Raw genomic sequence first — 22,166 nt, 5'->3', positions numbered from 1 at the left:
TTTGTGGTTTGGGGCAAGCACTGGTGGTCTTGAAATGTATTTCTCTCAGATAAGGGGGTGGGCTACTGTATCATATTTATGTTCTTTAAATACTGAACAGACATCTACATGTGCCCAATGTTTTAAGGCAAGAAATCCATTAGAATACCAACTCTAAAGAATACCCTAGCATCTTATATGTACATTTCATTTTCATCATCCTTCTTGTCAACTAAATGTAAATAATGTGAAATTCTTCTCCTCCTCACTGGATCATAAGCAGTGGGCTAGAATAGTCTTGACAGTCAACAAAAACTGTTATAAAAGCTTCTGTTATGAGACACAAGAGGAGATTAAAGTGCGCCCTGTCGGTCTGCAGAAAAAGAACATGTTGCTCATAGCTGGTTATTCTCTTTTCAGAGCACTGACTTGGCAGTAAAATCAGTACAAGTAAACGGTAGAGGCGGGGGACTGGCAGGGATATGGCAGCTCCTGCGGAGAGGCTGTCTGCAGATGACATAACAATAACCACAGGATCTGCGGGGAGACTGTATGCATGTTGGCTCCAGTGGAGAAGCTAATCAAGTGGTAAGAATAAAGTTTAAGTTTCCAAAATATAGGTGCTCGGTTACTCAGAAATATAAAGGGGATGATTAGAGGCAGGGTATTCAATAAAATGTTTAGAGATGTGTAACTGAAGTCAAATAACATGATGGAGTTAAAAACAAAACAAAACACTTTTACTGACAAAAAAATCCATCCATTCATTATTGAAATTGATTACAGAGAGAAACAAATTTTTTTTCTCTCTCTCTAGATCACTAGAAGATGTGTATGATGATCAAATATATTTTATTTTTCACTTTAATTATTGCTTCAGACATTTTTAGTAAGTTATTTCTAAACTGTTTTTATTTCTTTTCTATTCTGTTACATTATGTCGATTAGGCTTCTTTGAAATGGACTATATATAAATATTTGGATGTGAAATAATTTAAATAATTATTTTACCAGGGCATCTGGCCACCAAATACCACTTCACACCAAAAACATAGCTATACAATAATATGGAATCTATCGTACCTGTAGTAACAGTAAGGTGTCATGCTGGATCACGTGCCTTTGTACCCTATAGGACACAACTGACTTGTGCTCTAGCCTCTACTTATAGCACTATATTTTATTTGTGGAAGAGTTCATACTAGCACTTTCAAATACCTTGTGAATAATAAATAATATGGTATTTTAAACATGATTTACTTATTTCCTAAGTTACATATAATTAATTTTGAATTTGGCACAAGTGTAAGATTTTAATTCAATTTAATACCTTTCGATGTTTCGTCTATTACATCATGGTAACTCACTTCTCAGTTATCACAATATATACAAATAATGCAGTGTGACTAAGTGCAGTCTCACAATTGAAAACTGATTAATGAAATTTCCCACATTACCAGACAAAACAAGAAAAAGCAGATGAGGATATCAAAAGATTCAGGAAAAGCCTGTGAGTAAAGTAAAATTCATTTATAATAAAATCTCTCAGCAAACTCAGAATAGAAGGGAGCTTACTGAATCTGATAAAAAGAAACTACAAAACATCAGATGTCTTGGTGAAAAATTGAATACTTTCCCCCTAAGGTCATGAACAAAGCAATCATACTCAACAATCTATCCAGGGCAACAAGGAAAGAAACATAAATACAAGGCATCTATGTTGGAGAGAAAGAAATAAAACTCCCCATTCATACATGACTTTATCATTAATATAGAATAATCCATGGGAATCTACAAAGTTACTGAAACTCATAAGCAGATTTAGCAATGTTGCAGGATACGTGATCAATTAAAAACCCAATTATATTTCTATACCCTAGCAATAATACATATATTATTTATGGTGAATGAGAAGGTATGTGTGTGTGTGTGTGTGTGTGTGTGTATATATATATATATATATATATATATATATATATATATATGTATATCTATACATATATACATATATATACATATATATGTATATATATACGTGTATACATATATATAGTTAAAGAGAAAAAGATAATAACAGAGAGAGAACGATCAAGAAATAGTTCTGTTTAAACAAGACAGAGTAGACCTTTTAGACCTTTTATATATATATTTATATATATATATAATATAATATATATATATATATATATATATATATATATATATATATAAAGATGTTTTGGGACAGAGTTTTCTTCTGATTTTGGTCTTTTCATTTCTCTATTTTTAAAATTTATGCTCAGAAAATGACCTAGATTTTGGTTGTGATCTACTAGGTAATTTTAAGTGACTGCCTATTTCTGAGCAGACCCATTTTAGAATCAATGAGTGTGAAATAGATCCAAAATTATATTTAAACAATGTTTTTTAAAATTGTTTTTAAATTAAAGTTTATTGGGGTGACAATGGTTAGTGAAGTTACATAAGTTTCAGGTATACAATTCTGTAATAGATCATCTATACATCACATTGTGTGTTCACTACCCAGAATCAGTTTTCCTTCCATCACCATATATTTGATTCCGTTTACCCTCATCTACCACCCCCTCCGCCTTTACCCTCTGGTAACCACTAAACTATTGTCTATGTCTATGAGTTTTGTTTCTTTATTTGTTTGTCTTGTTCCTTCATTGCTTTCAGTTTATATCCCACATATCAGTGAAATCATATGGTTCTCAACTTTTTCTGTCTGTCTTATTTCACTTAGCATGATAATCTCAAAATCCATCCATGTTGTCACAAATGGTCCTATTTCATCTTTTCTTACAGCAGAATAGTATTCCGTATTCCGTATATATATATATATAAAACGGAATACGGAATACTATTCTGCTGTAAGAAAAGATGAAATAGGACCATATATATATATAAAAATATCAGATCTTTATCCAATCATCTGTGGAAGGATACTTTGGTTGATTTTTAAGAGATTATCTAAGTCCAATGATCACAGTAGAAGATGCTGCTGGAGGGGGAATATAGTCTCCTAATTTGTGTTGTATCACCAGCCTAAGAAAGACATTACAGAATAATTGAGGAGAAACATTAGAATAACTGACAATAGTGATTGAAGAAAATGCAATGATTATTTTTGTAACCCATCATTTGAATTTAACAAAATGATATGTTGCAAGGATAACATTACTCAATGATTTGTTGATAAACATTCTAAATATAAAGTATAAGCAATCAAGTTTTCCAAGTTTAATTTTAAGACAAATATGCATCTATTCTTATTTTCTAAGATACTTTCCCCTAAATAATCATTTCTCAAGTTCTGCAAATTTACTCATTCACCATAAATGATGAGACTAAAAAATATTTAAAGTGGGGAGCTCTTCCATGTCTGAATCATTCCAGTTATACTTTATTTAAAGACTCCAGTGATTCTGGAGCAATGGAGTAGATGGTGGGGGTAAATACTTAATGTTTTACATTTGGAATATCTCAACTCAGAATAAGACAGGTCTGGGAAGAATCTTACTCTCCTTTTAACAATATTTGCATGCTGTGACTGATTGCCTAAATTGTTACAAGTAGGCATTATTTAGAAGTGGTTCAAGGTGTATCTTTATTCCTTCCCCTACCCTCTTTTTAATTGTCCTAGTGGGCTCAGATCTTACCACTATCTTTCTGACTTCCAATAGTCTCAGAGGTCATACTCAGGCTATTTCTGCCCAACAAACCTTATTTTGTTTGTTTGTTTGTTTGTTTGTTTGTTTCAGGATTATTCTTGTATCTTGTCCCAAAATCAAATGTATTTTTTTCAATTTTTATATTCTCTATTAGCAGGTTTGATAAATTAAACCATCCTAACGGATAGTACAGAGTTGATGTGATCTCTTTCTTTCTCTCTCTCATTTATTCTATCATCCAATCATTCATTCATACATTTAATGAATGTACATTAATGAAAATACCAGCTTGGGCTAGACACAGGACGGCCTCTAGTGATTCAATTGACTAAAACAGAAGTTCAAATCTAGAAAGATGTGACACTTACATAAATGAAATAATTGGAATATGAAATAACGATTATTATGATAAAGGTATGCATCAAAATGTTTTAGAAAAAAAAAACATTCGTTACAGAAACACAGAGAAGAAACACAAAATCTGTCTAGAAACAATAGGATCTTTTTTTTTTTTTTTAGGAAAGTTCCATTTGACAAAAAAAAAGAAAAGAAAAAAAGAATGGAAAAAAAAGTAAAGCCACACAAAGAAAACAGCAAAGAAAAAGCATGGAGGCATGCATGTTTAGAAAAAAAAACCTTCTCAAATTGTATTCCCAGTATCAGAAGCTTCAGCGTCACATTGAAATTTGTTAGAAATGAAAATTCTTTGGTCATCCCAGACCTATTGAATAAAAAACTCTGGGAGTGGAGACTAGTAATTTGACTAATAATCATGCATTCCAGATAATTCTGAACCATCCTTTGAGAAATACAGAGCAAGTCTTAAAAAAAGTAACTACTTGCGATGGCTGCAGTGTAGGTCTGAAAACAGGATTTGTGTTTTACTCAGTAGGCAACTGGGAGACCTGTGATTTCTCAAGTTTAGGATTAACATGTTCACAAGAGTTTTTAAATAATAACTGATGATATTTTGGGCATTTAATCAGGTTGATGAAAATACTGGAGACCAACAGGATATGAATAAAGCTTTAGCATCAATAGTGTCTGGTAGAATGGAGGGAAGGTGATAGAGAAACTAAAGATGTTGAAATTTTTAGATAAAGTGTATGTTTTTCAGCAGGATTTTTTTGGATTTTTTACCAAAGAAAATCCAGTACAGGAAATTGTAAGCACCAGAGCATGCTGATGAGGGATAAAGGTCACTTGAAGGAGCTTTGTGCTACCCTGCAATGCAAAACTGACTTTCTTCTACTTATAGCCACATGTAATATGCCGTATGGAGAAAACAAAACAGAAGCACTGTTTTGTGGAGTTGTTGGATTCAAAACATTTTGATTCAAAAAACTGGGACAACTAACATCTTCCAGTTAGCATGCAGCAAGCAGCCCTGAGCAGTCAACTTTTCTACTCTTAGTGGATTTATGAGGATCTCTTGAAAACAAGTCCTATTCACTGCCTCTCAAAAATGTCTCTCACACAGATTTTAAAAACATATTTCACTTTGCTTTGAACAGGAAATCATTATTCTAAGTTATGAAGGTTTTACTTATTCTAAGCCTATAACACCCACAGGCAAGGAGGTACCATTATTATATCTTATTCTAGGGAACATGGGTTTGCAACTTTATTTTGGCTCCAGGCTATCTCTGGACTTCCCTCCAGACTCCAATAGTAGGGCGATGTTATTTAGTTGTCTTATCATCCCAGAAGAGTGTTGTCATGGAGAGTAAGCCAGGAGTTTGTAATGAAGCTACTCTATGTTCAATCTGTCTCTCCATTTCCACATTTCTACCAATCACACAATAGCTTGAATACCACAGATAAGTAGCAGAACTTAAAATCAAGCACTAATTTTTTCAACTCCACACACCTGCTCTTTCTGTGAAATACCTAGGGTAGCATAAAAGTCAATATGCAAGTATGACATATTGTTTTAAATGTAAAGAAAGCCACTGTTATGAGTTGAATTGTATCTTCATCCTCCAAAAAAAATATGATGACATTCTAACCATTCAGTACTTTAGACTATAAACTATTACAGAAGCAAGCAAGTTCAAATGAAATCATTAGGGTGAGCCTTAATCTAATATGACTGATGTCATTATAAAAAGGGACAATTTGGACACAGATACTGACATTGATAAAGGGAGAACACCATCTGAAGATTGGAATTATGCTGGCACAAGACAAGGAACTACCAAAGTTAGGAGAAAGTCTTAAAAAAACTCAGAGAACATGGACCTGTTGACATATTGATCTCAGCCTGGTCTCTTGAACTGGGAGAGGATAAATTTTTGTTGTTTAAGGTGCTCAGTTTGTGACACTTTGTTATGGTGGCTATAGCAAGCACCTACTTCTTCATTAATCTTATTGTAAATTGTTTTGAATGTACCTGTTTCACTGATTCTAGTTATCCCATATATTTCTTTAATCATTAATCTGCTGTCAATGTACTAACTGATTGTTTCAAATCAATTCCAATAAAAATTAATAATGCCACAAAATTAGTTTTCCAGTATGACAATATAATTTCTTGAGATGCTAACTTGTATTTGTTCTACTTCTACCTTCCTATTATAGGAAGGTAGCCAGAAATCTTGTATTTTTTGTCCCAAGGGAATAGATGGTATTAGATTTTAGTACTTAAAAAACATAAACCAACTAAAGCTATATATCTAATAATTTTGTGGTGGCCTCATCTCATTGAGAATATTATGTTCAGTAAAACAAAGAGTAAGGAGAAGAGAAAGTGAGGGGATAGATTTCCCACAGGCTGGGGATAATAAAGAAGTCTATGGTTTACAGATAACCAGGGACTTTAATCTCCCTGAAGAGTCCTTGAGTCAGGCAAAACCTCATTATGAAACAGTTGTGCAGGTGAGTGGGTTGAGTAAAGTCTAAACATGGAGGTTCTCAATCTCATTCAAGATGTCCGTGCATGGTCGGCAGAATTCTAAAGGTGTCCAGGAAAATTCTTGTTCCCTGGTTACTTCAACAAACATTAATCTAGGTACTGCTGTGAAGGTGTAATTAAGGTATCCACCTTAAAATAGGGAGATTATCCTAGGTTAACTGGATAAGTCCCATTGAATTACAAGAGGCCTTCAAATGAATAAAAATAATAATAATAATAATAATAATAATAATAATAATAATAATAATTTATCTAGCTGGAGTTGTAGAAATGTATCAGAAGAGAGAGGCAGAAGAAAAAGTGAAAAAGGCAATCCATGTGTGAGAAGGATTGACATACCCTTGCTGGCTCTGAGATACAGGGCTTACGTTCAACATTTGCAGTGATCACACTAAAGCCATGGCCAACACATCCATTCATCATTCTTGTTATGACATCATTCAAGTAGTTTTAATGGCTAAATCAGTGATTTGCATTAAAATGAATATTAACACTAATGATTATGGTAGCATTGAAGATTTGTGAGTGTCTGTACTATATATACGTGAAGCTAGACTTAATATGTTATTTCAGTGCCACTGTACATTATGCAGTTCAAGTACCTGAGAGGCACACCTAGGAGTTAAGGACAACCATCAGCTAACAGCCAGCAAGGAAACTGGACCTCAGTATTATAACCACTAAATACTAGATTCTGCCAATAATATGAATGTGCATACTATTATTGAGCATCCCCAAAAGATTCTAGCCAGCTGACACCTTGATTTTGGTCTTGTGAAGCCTGAACCAGGAAAACCAGCCAAACCAATCTGGACTATTGACCTACAGAATTATGAGACAACGCATATGTGTTGTTTAGACCTAATTATGTAATCCCTTGTTACGACTGTAATAGAAAGCAAATGTGTTTCAAAGGTGGCATAGAGGTAAAGTTACTGCTTCTCAGGTACAAGGGATCTTGGACTAAAGAGTACATCATCAGTGATCACAATAGAATGACACCTGGAATTTAATTTCCTATTTTTGGAGAACAATTTAAGCCTCTAAAATTATTGTGCAACCTTAAGAATCAGAGAAGACTTCAATAAGAGCTGGGCTTGAGTTTAAATAAAATATAGAAATGTTATCTTTCACACTTCTGAATTCATCAAGTAACATTTATTTCAACACTTCCCCAAGACAAAATATGAATTGAGTTTATTTAGTACTTTTTATTTCTCCATTCTAATATTTCATATGTCAACAACTTTATATTTATATTATGTGACCCACAAACCACCCTGCTCCATCATCCTCATTTCATAAGCCCCTTTCAGCTTTTTCCAGAGCTCCAAGTTCTGAACGTGAAAAGCTTTATCCAACCAACATACAAAGCTTTATCTCTGGTATTTGTCAAATAGATTCAACTGATATATTATGACAATCTATTGTCTTTAACAAGTTCTTATACTTCTTTTGTGTGATAGCATTTAATTGTTTCATTCATTCCAAAAATGAAATGTTCTGTCTCTAGTGTATATCACAAAATTTAAGTTCAGATAAATATGGATCTTATGCAGGATGCTATATTTAGTAAGAAGAAAACCAAGGATTCAAATTTATGTCTTCTTGTTTACCATTCTAAGATAGAACTACTTACTCAAGCATCAGTTCAAAAGTAACCATTTAACAAGTAAGTCATATATATATATATATATATATATAATGTAATTATATATATATATATATATATATATATATATATACACATATATATATATACATATATATATATACATACATATATATATATTTACAGCCCTGCCTAATACATTACCCTCTCCTGTGGGCTTTTCATTTTAACAATGCATAAGATCTTGAATTAAAAGAATAAAAGGCCAAGAATAGAAAATTAATCCAGGCAGTTGAAAGGAAGTTTGCCAGTAGGAATACTATCCAAATATCAAATATTATCCCAACTTTAACATCATGTTAGGTAAAGATTAAATCTAGTGCAATGGACTTGATTTTTCTTTGATATCCTTTCCCCCCTGGGGATAATACTTCTTGCAACTTGGGTTCATATTGTTATCTCTTGCATCATGTTTCCTTCATCTCTCCCTCTTCTCTATCAACCTCTGTCTAGTTATCCTTCAGCCATAAGCAGAAGGAAAGTCAGCCCAGACATGGTCCCTAACACCTCAAGCAGAGGATGTTGTGTACAGTCTGCCTCTCAAGCATTACTTTTAGGTTAAGACTCGTCTTATTATTGTGGACTAGCTGTGCTATACTTGGTTTGTGCCTTAATTATCATAGTGTTTCCCTAAAATAAATAACAATAACAAAATGTTAATGACTTCAAATTAAAACAAATAGCCTTATTTTAAACATCTAATATTCTTAATTAACTATCTTTTTTACTTTTTTAAAGTATAGTTGGTATATAATATCATATTAATTATATTAGTTTTGGGTGTACAATACAGTGATTTAGCATTTTTATACCCTACAATGTGATCACCCCACTAATTATTCTACTTATCTGTCATTGTGCAAACCTATCAAAATATTACTGACTAAATTCCCCTTCACCTTTTCACCTAACTCCCACCCCCTTCCCTCTGATAGCCATCCCTTTGGTCTATGAATTTGTTTTTGTTTTTTGTTTGTTTGTTCATTTCTTTTTTTGATTCAACATGTAAGTGAAACCATGTGGTATTTGTCTTTCCTTTTCTGACTTATATCACTTAGCACAATTAACTATCTGAAAATAATAACTTCAGTAAAATTCATTAACAGAGGACCTCTTGTTTTTACTTTGAATCACAGTTGAATAAAAGCTTCCCCTTTGGCACAAAGAGTTATATCATTAAGAATTACTGGACTAGTTCTTTTAAAATTAGAGGGAGATTAGAAAAATTTCCCATTGCCAAAATGCAAATTTATTCAAATTTTCAACTTTTAACTTTAAAGCAAAATAAACTCTTTTTAAGAGAGAAAAGGGGTTGGCAAATATTGTATTATAAAAATTCAAGTGAAATGGAGCATCACAAGAACAATATTGTTAAAAGAGCCTTCACAGTTTGCTCAAAAAATTGAATAACCTTTTTCTTAAACTCAACATCATACAGAACAATACTTCTCTAAAGTTGAGTATTTTGAATGCTAACCTAGATAAGTTGACTCTGTGCTTTTTATTTCCAAATCTGCTTAGGACATCTTCTTAGGAAGATAATATTTTTAAAAATCTTGGTTCAGCATATTTTACAAAACTTGAATGCCCTTTAATGATCAGAATACATATATCCTTTGAAGGACATTCATTATCAGTGGTGATTTTCCTGTAAAATATTTAGCAGTGTGAAATCCTTAGAAAGTTGCATGATATATCATTAGATATTGGGAGCCATTATATTTTATGGAAGCCAAATTTTATTTGAAGCCAAAACTTTATTCATGAATAACTTCCATCTGAGAAGTTAAAGATATATTAGACAAGGATGTTCTGAATTTTTATTTTATATCCACAATAAATTAATTTTTTAAAAGATAGAAATTTTCAAAAAATGTGTTTATAGTTTTATACTCTTTTTCAAAATAATTACTCAAATTTAATAATGTTAACATTCAAATTCAATCAAGGCAGCCATATAAATATTGCTCCTCTCAAGAAATGTACACAGATGCTTGAGCTAAAAATCCTAAATTTTCTCCTTGACTCCTATCTTTAATCGTCTTGCTTCTATTTTTCTGTCCCTTATTATCTCTTCTCTAGAAGTTAGACTGATCTTTTAAAAACTCCAACCCAACTGTGTTACTTCCAAGTAAAAATTCTCAAGTAACTCTTGTTGCATTTAAATAGCAGCCAAACTCTTTACCTTGACTTTCAAGACCCTACCCAATTTCCCTCCCTTTCTAACTCCATTTTCTTTTGGGGAGGGGTGGTGATGGTGGTGGTAAGGACCTCAATAGTTTATTTTATTTTTCTAAATTTGATTTTATTGTGGTAAGAGCACTTAGTATATGATCCATCCTCTTGACCCAATTTTAAATATAAAATACATTATTTTGACTATGCGTACAATGTTGCACAACAGATATCTAGAGCTTATTCACCTTGCTTAACTGCAAATGTATGCCCATTGATTAATAATTTCCATTCTTATAACACTGGTCCTGATCCTTTCCTATGGTCAATACTTATATATTTCACTTCATTTTTTTCTTGTAAAACCCCAAACTTGTTCAAATTTAAGGCCTTTGGACTTACTGCGTCTCAAGGCTATCATGCCCTTGCCTTAAATCTTAGCAGAGTAAAATTCTACTGTCATTAATTCCAATTTAAATGTCACCTTCTCAGAGAGCCCTTCTCTGCTCACTCAACATTAACTTCTGCATCATGTTACTCTATTTATTGTCTTCCTACCTGTTTGTTCTTTAATACATTCACTCACTCAGTCATTAATTTTATTTATCAGGTTCTCCATTAGGGTATAGGTGCCAAAAAAGTGGGAAACTGTCTTTTAAGTTCACAACTACACCACTGAAGCCAAAAATACTTTCTGGTCCATAATAGGTACTTAATAAATAAATAAATAAAAATATATATATATATATATATATATATATATATATATATATATTTTTTTTTTTTTTTTTTTTTTTTTTAATTAAAGTTTATTGGGGGTGACAATTGTTAGCAATGTTACATAGATTTCAGGTGTACAATTCTGTGATACATCATCTGTATATCACATTGTGTGCTCACCGCTCAGAGTCAGTTCTCTTTCTATCACCATATATTTGACCTCCTTTACCCTCATCTATCATCCCTCTTTCCCCTTACCCTCTGGTAACCTCTAAACTATTGTCTGTGTCTATGAGTTTTTTTCTTCATTTGTTTTTCTTGTTCTTTTGTTGTTTTCAGTTTTGTATGCCACATATCAGTGAAATCATATGGTTTTATACTTTTTCTGTCTTATTTCCCTTAGCATTATAATCTCAAGATCCATCCATGTTTTTGCAAATGGCCCTATTTCATCTTTTCTTATGGCAGAATAATATTCCATTGTGTATATATACCGCAATTTCTTTATCCAATCATCTATTGAAGGACACTTTGGTTGAGCAAATGAATGAGTAGATGAATGACAATAATTATAAGTCTTAATTATTTAGAAGCAAACTTTTTAAACTCCATTCTCTAAAATGAATATTTTGAAGCAAATTCTATAAGAAATCATATGCAATATTATTCTGCAAAAAACCAAATGGAGCATTTTGTTTGTCAACTAAAAAATTAATGTAGATTGAAAAAATTGATGAAATATTTAATAAGTCAAAAAGAAACAGGCTCCATATCTATATACCAAAATTATGTGAAAGAAGATATATGTGTGTGTATATATATATATATATATATATATATATATATATATATATATATCTTCTTTCATATCTTTAAAGTTGATTAAAAATAAAAGATCAATTATAGATTAAAAGTATAAGATATAAAATAAGCTTTAATTTAACTAATATTTTCTCTGCGTGTTATTTTCTCCACAAAGCAATATTCTCTCTCTCTCTCTCTCTCTCTCTCTCTCTCTCTCTCTCTCTCTCAAAATCTACGTTAGAGAACCATGTCCACGTAGTGTTAATTCCTCCTTTGGCTTAACTTTTCTTTAGTATATAATCCAATATTGTTAAGATAAACATAAGAGGGATTGTAATAATGTGGGACTTTTAAGCAATTAACATATACTTTATTTAAATAACAAGGATTTTTAACACAATACACTATGATCACCAATGTGAATAATAAATTTGCAAATAGGTGCTACTTATATCAATACTTTTTAGGAATTCTGAGAGTCATGATTGAGTCAAGAGGACTCCGTTGTTTGGATGACAGATAAAACCCACAATTTGTTAGTTTGAACCTATGCTTTGTAGTTCTTTCTTTACCTGCAAGCAGAAAACAAATTGACCTTTTAGCAGTCAACCTCATTATCCATGTGTAAACATTTCTATGGGCATAGTTCCTCACTGATAGTGACTTAGGTGCTTAGAAAGCCTATTAACTCTAAACCAATAGGGCACCACTTAATGAACTGCAGCAATAACACTCCAAGTGGTTCCCCTGTGGACTGAAGATGTTTGCTGCCTTAGAAGCCTACATATACCAGGGAGGAATTTAGACACTTGTAAAAATAAAGGCCATGGAAACTGAATCTACATAAGCAATGTAAAGTCAAGACTTAAGGCACTGTTCCAAATCATTCTGAGCAGAAGAAAAATGTTTAGTAATTGAGGAAAACAGAATTTCTCATTAAGAATTCCTTGAGGGGACTGATTTATGATTTATTTCTTAGTGAATTGCAGTATGAAAAACATAGTAGGCTCTCAATAAACACATGTTGAGTAAGTGGATGATTTGAATAACTATATAAAGTATTCATATTATTTGACTTTTACATGTCTTTGTTTACTCTTTTATGGTACTCTTCTTTTTTATAAATAAGAAACAGATAAGGATGTAATAAGTATTCATTGTTTTGTATTTAATTTTCTAAATCAGTAAATCACGGCAATTTGTGTGTTATACGTAAGGTCATTTGCTTTAATCTCACTTCATTTTTTTTTTAATGAATGTTTTGTGGGAGATTTGTGCAGTAAAAAATAAAGCAAATTAAGTATATTTTGAAAAATCAGCAGTTTCAATAAAAACAATTTGTATCCTGAGTTTTACAAAACAAATGGTGTTTCAAATTATTCTCCCAGGCATAAAAATCATGTTCCTCAAAAAAATCACTTTTCCACATACAAAACAATGTCAGGTTTGTTTCGTTTTTTCTTTTGTAAAATCTTTTTGATTTAAGGTATTATTTTAGTTCTTGAGGTTACAGATTTGATACACAAAATCCAAGTTCATTCTGTTGCTTTACTTGTTATGTTATTTTTGCATGTAACTATATTTTCAGTTCTTCTCTGTGTCATCCTAGACTGAATGTTCTAATATATAATAATAGCATTTCTCATATAACTGTTTTTGCTTTGATTATTTATACTGTCTTACTCTTGTGCTAATTTTCAATAAGAAAAAAAGATACTTAACAGAGTAATTTCTACATTAAATAATTAGAATTCTATGGCAAATCTATTGCACATAAGTTTATAGCATATGCCAATCATTAATTATGTTGTTTTAGCTACAGAATTATAGGAGGTTGATGTCTTCAAATAGCTGATAATTACTCCTGGCTCTTGTCTAGTAGTATAATTTATAAGATTATCTCCTCCCACAAATGTAATTTGATTATTTTCCTGACTGTCTTACAGCTATGAAGTAAATTAAGAATCCTGTGTATTTAGAAGACTATTAGAGATTTTTTTTTCATTTTATCTTAAGAGAGTTCCCCTTGCATACCCAAGGAAAGCATAATATATCAAAACCTAAAGAACTTTCAGAAACTTTTTGTACATGTTAACTGATGTGTTTGCAAGTATGTCCCTTGGCATAATAGTTTTTATATGTTGCTGTTATCAACAAAAAAGTATAATGCTCAGTTCAATGGTATTGATGTTACAAACAAGCATTTTAGTAGAACTTTATTGAACACTTTCTAAAAGTACTAAAATTCTAAATAAATACATTTTACGAAATATAGGTCCTTTGCTTATGTTCTTATTAACACTTTAAAAGAAATTTGGCAAATCATTCTGTTAGATTGTTACAAACAATATTAGAAAATATCCTCCCTACACTGGTATGTAAATATTGTGTGATTCTACACTTTAGGTGTGTTCAAATGAATTCATCTGTGCTTTAGATTTTTGTATTAATACAGTTCTCTGAATATTTTAATATAAAATTCTCCACTAACACAAAACAAATACAGTTTTAAAAAAGCATTAATACAGGTCTGCTGAGAGGTTATGAATATGCATGTGTACTTCCAGAGATACTTTGAGTTTTATTGCAGGCAGTCAGTTTATTGAAGTAGACTATTACACATTATCAGTTTGTGCATGTGGGACTACAACCATAATTCTTTTTTGAAAACTCAAGAATTTCATGGGGTTAGCATTTGAATAGGAGATAACTCTTTCTGTTTTGCTTTAAAATGAAACCAGCTAGTATAAGTCCAAAGACTAATATTCTACTTTGAAACTACTTTTGTGTCTCCTTAGCACATAAAAGTTATATGATCAAAGGTAGCACAATTATATAGTATCAAGTGTTCTTTATGTAAAATAAACCATCTTAAAAAAATATTTGCAATGTATGTAAAAGTTATTTGAAAATTGAAAGTCACTATACAAATAAAAGGTGATATTGAACATTGAATATATTTGTAAACACAAATGTGATGATATTTTAAGATATATTTATTTTTATTTCAGAAGCCCTCAACAATGATGAACTATTTTACATGTACTGTTGGAATGAGGCAAGTAATTTTACTCATAACTAAATGTACTTTTACTAATATTTGTAACCTATGATTTAATATATTTAAATACTCATGTAAATATATATAACTTTTCAAAGAGCAAGAATCCCAGAATTACTGGTCTCTGACATTTACTCCTCAGACTTTATAAGCTCTGAAATACCTTTTCCCGAGAATCATGTTGCCATGGTGATGATTTATATAATTTTGTACACAAAGAATATAAAGCACATTCATTTCAGTGGAATTGTAGAATTACTTAAAATATAATTGGAATCTAGAAACAATTTGATGGACCAATATTCTCCAATATTCTCCATTTGTTATGACAAGGTGAGATGTTGCAATTTACTTCTAAATGATGATGTTCATACAAGACCTAGTTTCAGGTTTCAATGCCATTGATTTCAATTTTAAACTTCTTGGTTCCCAGGTGACACCATTATACAATAAGGCAACTTACAAATTGTGACCTGGATTTATGCAGGACAAATGTTTAATACAACTTAGTCTTATAAATCATGTGTAGAATTTTCCGTGGATATATCAAAGCACAAAAACTTTCACCTAAATTAGAATGAAAGACCTTCTAAAGTTTTATTTTGAAATATGACAATTCGGCACAATCTTTTCCCTTATCTCTTGGCCAAACTTTGTATATAGCTCCTTGAAACAACAACAACAACAAAATCAAGTCTTATTCTGTGCCATATGAGTGAAACCTAAAACATTTAAAATCACGAGAACTCCTCTCCTTTGGGGACAAAAGGAGGTTTCAGAAATTAAACTACCATTTTTTTTTAAAGGACAGAAAATAATCAAATATTTTGTAGTTTTTTTTGCTTGTTTGTTTTTAGATATGATAATTTTGGATAAGTGAACATTTTGTGATTCACAATTAGATATTAAATGACACTTTCCCTGTAATATCACATTTAATTATTTAATTTAAAATTATTTCTTTAGTGAAATTATTTTCTATTTTTTTCATTTCAATTATTTTGTTTTATTTCATAAAGCAGATTTGTTTCTGTAAAGTATATACACTCATAAATTGTGTAAAATATAAATAGCTAACATTGAAGTAACTGGATTTGCCACACTCAGTAAATCCAGGCTCTATGTCTATATTTAGATTTTTTTTTTCACTTTCCTCTCTCTCTGCCAAAACTAAATTTTTTATAATAATTCTTTAAAATGTGTTTTCTTTTTTGTAGAATAAAGGTCATTCCTAAGAAAACTCTTAAAATAATACATGATATAATGCAAATTTTACAAGAGATTTTCTTTTGAATTATATATGCTTACCTGGAGAAAATTTCCATTTTTTCATTACAGAAACCTCTCAAGAGAGGCAAAATAACAGCGTTTACTGGCAAGTCTGAATTAATTATAAAGAAGGTAGATGAATATGATAGAAGCATAAAGAAACCTGTAAAATTTAATTTTCCCCCAAATCCCAAGCATTACAAAGCAATTACATTGAAGAATATTTTCTGTATACTTCCATTAAAAAGTCAAAAAAGAAAAGAAAAGTGTAACTGCAATGATAAGAAATAGGGCTTAGGCTTCTGTTTCCAGCAGTGATAGAATTTTTCCCCCCACAAAATTTTAAATGATTTTTATCATATGAAGCTTTAAAGGTTTTGAATTTTGAGTGAATAAGAAAATGCCAGTTATTTCAGAGTTTGTATTTGCCCAAATGTTCATTGATTAAATTATTGTAAGACGTATTTCATACTTGCGTGCTGTCTCTCAAAATGTAACATCTATTCAGAAAGTTTCTTTGAAGTTCATAAGTAAATGATTTCTTACATAACAACAGTAAAATCTCTGGGAAAGAACCTAATATAAGTGCTGTGTCTGCAATTTTAGCTTATTGCACAGAACTTGTTCTCTTCTCCACGTAACTATTTCACAATTTTAATTTTCAGATTGTATAATGCTGTAACTGTTAGGAGCCTTGAGCCTTTCTGCAACATTTAATGAATTAGGATTACTGACCATTTTTTGAAAAAAAAAAAAAATAGTGAAGAAAACAACTTTTATTTGTTGCTGAGTGCTGTTTGCCTCTTGTCCTTTCCCTGGGATGAGCGCAAGATGGTGTCTGTCCAAAATGTGTTTATGAATTCTGAAATCCACTTCAAAATTTCTTGAGCTACAAGCATGTTTGTGAGTTGTTGGTTATGTAGAATTCAAATTATTAGTGAACATATCATTTGTCAAAGAGGATAAATGGAACCACTGGGATGGCCCAACATAGCATTCTGGGTTTGTCATCATCATTGCTGTTAAGTACTCAGCAGAGTTGGATCCTAAGGAAACAGAAGAATTGGCAATTGCAGTTTAGCATGAAACTATGTAGAAAAATGTTATACCTAGAGTAAGTATAGTTTTTTGATACAGAAAGTGAAAGTATTTAATTTGGTGAATGCAAGGCAGTAAAAGGAGAAATAAGTGAAATTGAGGGTTCAAAAGGGCTTGGTTCTGCCTGCTATTTACTGTTTACTTCGGACAAGACATTTGCCTTTTCTAAAGCTACATTGATGGTAAAATGGGAAAATAGCTACCTGCTTTCCTCACAAGATAGTTCTGATAGTTAAAATAAGAACACATAGATGCAAGAGTAATATTTGCAAGAGATTTCAAATGGGAACTCTGGTTTTTTTTGTTTTGTTTTGTTTTGTTTTGTTTTGTTTTGTACATTTGATTCTGGCATATTTGCATGTAATTAGCACATCTTTTCTAAGACTCTGTATAGAATGCTCCAATCTTCCATGATCCCTCAGTTGAATTATGTCATAACCAACTAAATTATCTGCATCATCCACTCTGAGCCTTTTCCAACCCATTCCTAACATTGCAGCCAAAGTAATCTTTACAAATATCATGATGGCACTTATCCTGCTTAAATTCTGATACTGCTTGGCATGACCAGTAAAGCTCTGTGTAATCTGGTCCCTGCTATCGTCTTGAGCTTCATAATGTATCACTCCCTGATTTTATAAACTCTAGCACAGTGGCATTTTGGTACCTCAGACTTAACCATGTTCTCTTCCACCTCCTTTCCCAGAAAGACCTTCATACCCCAGCAATGCTTCCATTTTAATATTCAGCTACTATTCAGCCTTACACTTTTGCTGAGGTGTTACTTCCTCAGAAATCTTTCTCTGACCCTCTTGTCTAGCTTGGGCTTTTTTTATAATGCATTCATTGAGTCTGGTGATTTTTTACTCCAGAACATTTATCTTGATTTGTCATTATATAGCCATTATAGTGGTTATTCCACTAACATCTGTCTCCATTATCAGACTGTAAACTCCTCGAGGACAAGATTCTATTTTCTGCTTATTGTGAATCTGCAAAATATCTGATACATTACAGGTGGGGGTCAATAACTTTATATTTCTATGAAATTATCCTAAATATATGTGATACTATTTTATTAGCTGATACAAATTGACAATTTGCTTGTTTCCAGATGATAAATTTTAAAAATGGACCTATCCCTGAGTCAGGCTAGAGGGCAGGTGATAGGAGAAACACAAGCATGAGGACAGTAACATGCAGTAATGGTCATCCCAGACACTGCAAAATTCCAAAAGGAGGGAGCAAGTTAAAGAGGAAAGATGTTAGAAAGCAGCAGTCTGTCCATGTTTGAGAGATTTAGGAAAGAGTAGCAGAGACAAAGCTATGGATTTAGGTAGGAATCAGATGGAGACCCCATAACTGGAACTGGACTCAGTGAAAAGATGGCATTAGAGAAAAGAGGGGAATTAATAATTTCTATAAATAGACCAGCAGCAAAGTGGAATGTATGAGGAATCACATGACCTATTCAACTAGGATTTACTAAAGATCAACCTAATTAAGGAAAAGAAGAATACCTGAAGCCTAAAAAGTTGATCTTACTGAAGACAAAGGTAAATCCATAGAGTAGCGGATGGTAAAATAAAACGTCACCCTGGGTCTTAAAATAAGAGGGGACACGTAGGGAGGCCTTGGCCAAGCCCACCGGCTAGTTTGAGGAGCCAGACTAGCTGTTAGTGAGTGTGGACATTCTGGGCTTAAATCCACTCCCTGCTCCAAGTTCTCGTTGTGTGTTCCGGGGGGCCAGCAGCACTATGACCAGGCCAAGGCTGAGGCACTGAGAAAACTCAACAAGAGTCAGAAACTGGTCAAAAAGCTAGCCAAAAGTATACCTTTTTGGGTTCAGAGTCTCTGATCAAGCAGATCCAGGAATCCTGGGCCCAGGCCTGAATAAGGCCAGGGTGTTCCCTTCTTTGCTGATTCACAATGAGAACATGACAGCCAAAGTCGATGAAGTGAAATCCACCATCAAGTTCCAGGTGAAGAAGGTGCTGTGTCTGGCAGTCGCTGTTGGACATGTGAAAATGACAGACAATGAGCTTGTGTATAATATCCATTTAGCTGTCAATTTCCTAGTGTCATTGCTCAAAAAGAACTGGCAGACTATCCGGGTTTCATATATCAAGAGCACCATGGGAAAGCCCCAGTGCCTGTACTAAGGCACAGCTTAATAAACCGTACTGCTACCCAAAAAATAAATAAATAAATAAAATAAAAGGTAAGAAGCCATGGATATTTTTACATGAATAAGAATTTATTCTTAATGTGAAGACATTTCAATTAATATAAAGTGTGCAATGATTGCTCTGTGTCTGTACTAGCAGGGTGCATAATGAAAACAGGTGTCAGAACACTATGGGGAGGAGATATAAGAGAACTAAAGATAAATTAGGGTTTGGTGGAAAAACTAAAAACATAATTCAGGGGGAAAAAATAAGTAAAAGTAAATTATTTTTCTTATAGGGAATATGAAAATATTCTTTAAATCCAGTTAACAACCAGGCTTTGGACCATCAATCAGCCCAGAGTGGTGCTAAGGTGGTTAAATAAACCTGAGTAGAATTAACTCCTTATTAAGACAGACACCAAAATTGGAGACACTTTCGAGGACAGAGATGCTCAAGGCATGGGGAGAAAAAAGAGAGAACTTGTTTACCTACTTCTTACAGCAGTCCCTAGGTTAATGTGCATTCTTGAAGGTGTTCTATCCATTAAATATATTACAATGATTTTATGTCGGTAGTGTAAAAATGCATGTGTAAGATTGTGATATGGTCTCCGTTTTAATATCTCCATGGATGACACACTAAAACTAAAATTTTCTTATTCCAAATAACCCTGGCCATAAACAGGAGAGATGGAGATTATACAAATAAGAAAATTATGTGCACATGTGCATACACACACACGCACACACACACAGAATATTATTCAGCCATAAAAAATTATGAACTGTTGCCATTTGCAACAACATGGATGGACCATTTAAATGAAATAAGTCAGACAGAGAAAGACAAACACTATATGATCTCACTTAAATGGTGAACCTAAATAAAACAAAACAAAACAAAAATATGCTTATAGATACAGAGAACAGATTAACAGATTGGTGGTTATCAGAGGCAGTGGAGTGGTGGGTGGGGGGGTATGAAATGAGTGAAGGGGATCAAATAGTACAAACTTACAGTTGTAAAATAAATCATGGGTATGTAATATACAATATGGTAACTATAGTTGATAATACTGTATTGCATGTTTGAAAGTTGCCAAGGGAGTAAATCTTAAAGGTCAGCGCACACAAATTTTGTAACCCATATATGGTGATGGATGTTAACCAGACTTATGCAGTGATCATTTTGTAATATATACAAATATCAAATACTTATGTCATATACCTGAAACTAATACAATGTTGTATGTCAATTATCCCTCAATTAAAAAAAGGAATAAATGTAAATAATAATGATAAGGGAAAATGTGACCTTTATTAAGAAAAAGATAAAGATACTTAAAAATTCTAAGCACATTGCATTACATTTTTAGCAAGTAATATATTCTTTTTGGAATTCTTTGGTATGCTTTATGAACAATTAATACAAAATATTTCCATCTAAGTAATTTTTACATACATCTCACCTATTTATTTTATGATTTATTATTGTGCATATTTATGTCACAGACCATGGCAGGGAGTATACTGAATGATTCCCTAAGATATCCCCATTCTAATCTTCAGAATCAGTGAACATGTTATTTCACGTGGCAAAAGGGACTTTGTTGATATGATTAAGAACCTTGAGATGGAGAAAATGCCCTGGATTAGACAAGTGACTCCAATCTAATCCCACGTGTTCTAAAAAGCAGATACCCATCCTGGCTGCAAAGAACCAGAGAGATGGCATCATAAGAAGGACTCTACCCACTGTTTTTGGCTTTGAAGATGGAGTAAGAAGCCAAAACCAGGAAATGAGTGCGGTTTCCACAAATAGGAAAAGGCAAGGAGCTGACTTTTCCTGGGACGCTCCAGAAGGTATGCAGGCCTGCCAACACCTTGATTCTAGCTCAGTGTGGCCCAAGTCAGATTTCTAACCTACAGAATTGTAGGATAATAAATTATGGTTTGAGTTCTCCAAGCATGCAGTAATTTGTTACAGCAGCCATAGAGAAGTAATATACTCATATGCAATGTCATATTTATTTATACAGGAACTTAAAAATTGAGAAGAATAAATGATAAATGAACTAAAAGAGAAATGAAGGTTAATAGAATCAACTGAGCGAGAATTTAGTTCTACTAATAAATAACTGCTATTTTTAGTTCTCTTTGTCACTGAGATAGAGTTGTTTAGTTTTTCACTGCATTTAAATTTTGTCCCCCAAATATACTTCCAAGAATGTGTAAATCACTCTTTATTTAAAATGGAGTTAACTTCCCAGAGATTCAATGAATAAAATATATTGTTGTTTACTATAAAAGTGCATTATCTATTAGAGTAATAAATATGTAAAGAGCTACAAAAATACTCTATGTTCACCCAATTTAAAAAATTAATTAAACTTTATGATTCTGAAAGCTTTTGATAATTAAAAAAGCTCACTCCCAGAAAATATACTTACTTGCAAACCTGTATAAATAAAATGATTAAATATGTTTATGTAGATTTCCAGATTGTGGGCAATTATCAACAGGTACAAACTAAGAGCACATTTCATTCACCATGAAAGTCATATATATCATTTAAGGAGGTATGATAAATGTGCTTATTATAAGCCATTAAGTGGTGATCACTTCTACTT

General features: G+C 32.3%; 1 pseudogene; it reads left to right on the top strand.

Annotated features, from left to right (window-relative positions):
- LOC109459962 (large ribosomal subunit protein uL1 pseudogene) overlaps nt 1-19,528 on the top strand; it is a 108,409-nt pseudogene extending 88,881 nt beyond the window's left edge.
- The last annotated feature ends 2,638 nt before the right edge of the window (nt 19,529-22,166 follow it).

Source organism: Rhinolophus sinicus, chromosome 17 (genome assembly GCF_057876585.1).
Source record: "Rhinolophus sinicus isolate RSI-liver-muscle chromosome 17, RSI-T2T, whole genome shotgun sequence".
NCBI classification, from domain to species: Eukaryota; Metazoa; Chordata; class Mammalia; order Chiroptera; family Rhinolophidae; genus Rhinolophus; species Rhinolophus sinicus.
The sequence above is the reverse complement of the archived record's forward strand: the minus strand, read 5'-3'. Positions and strand labels throughout refer to the sequence as shown.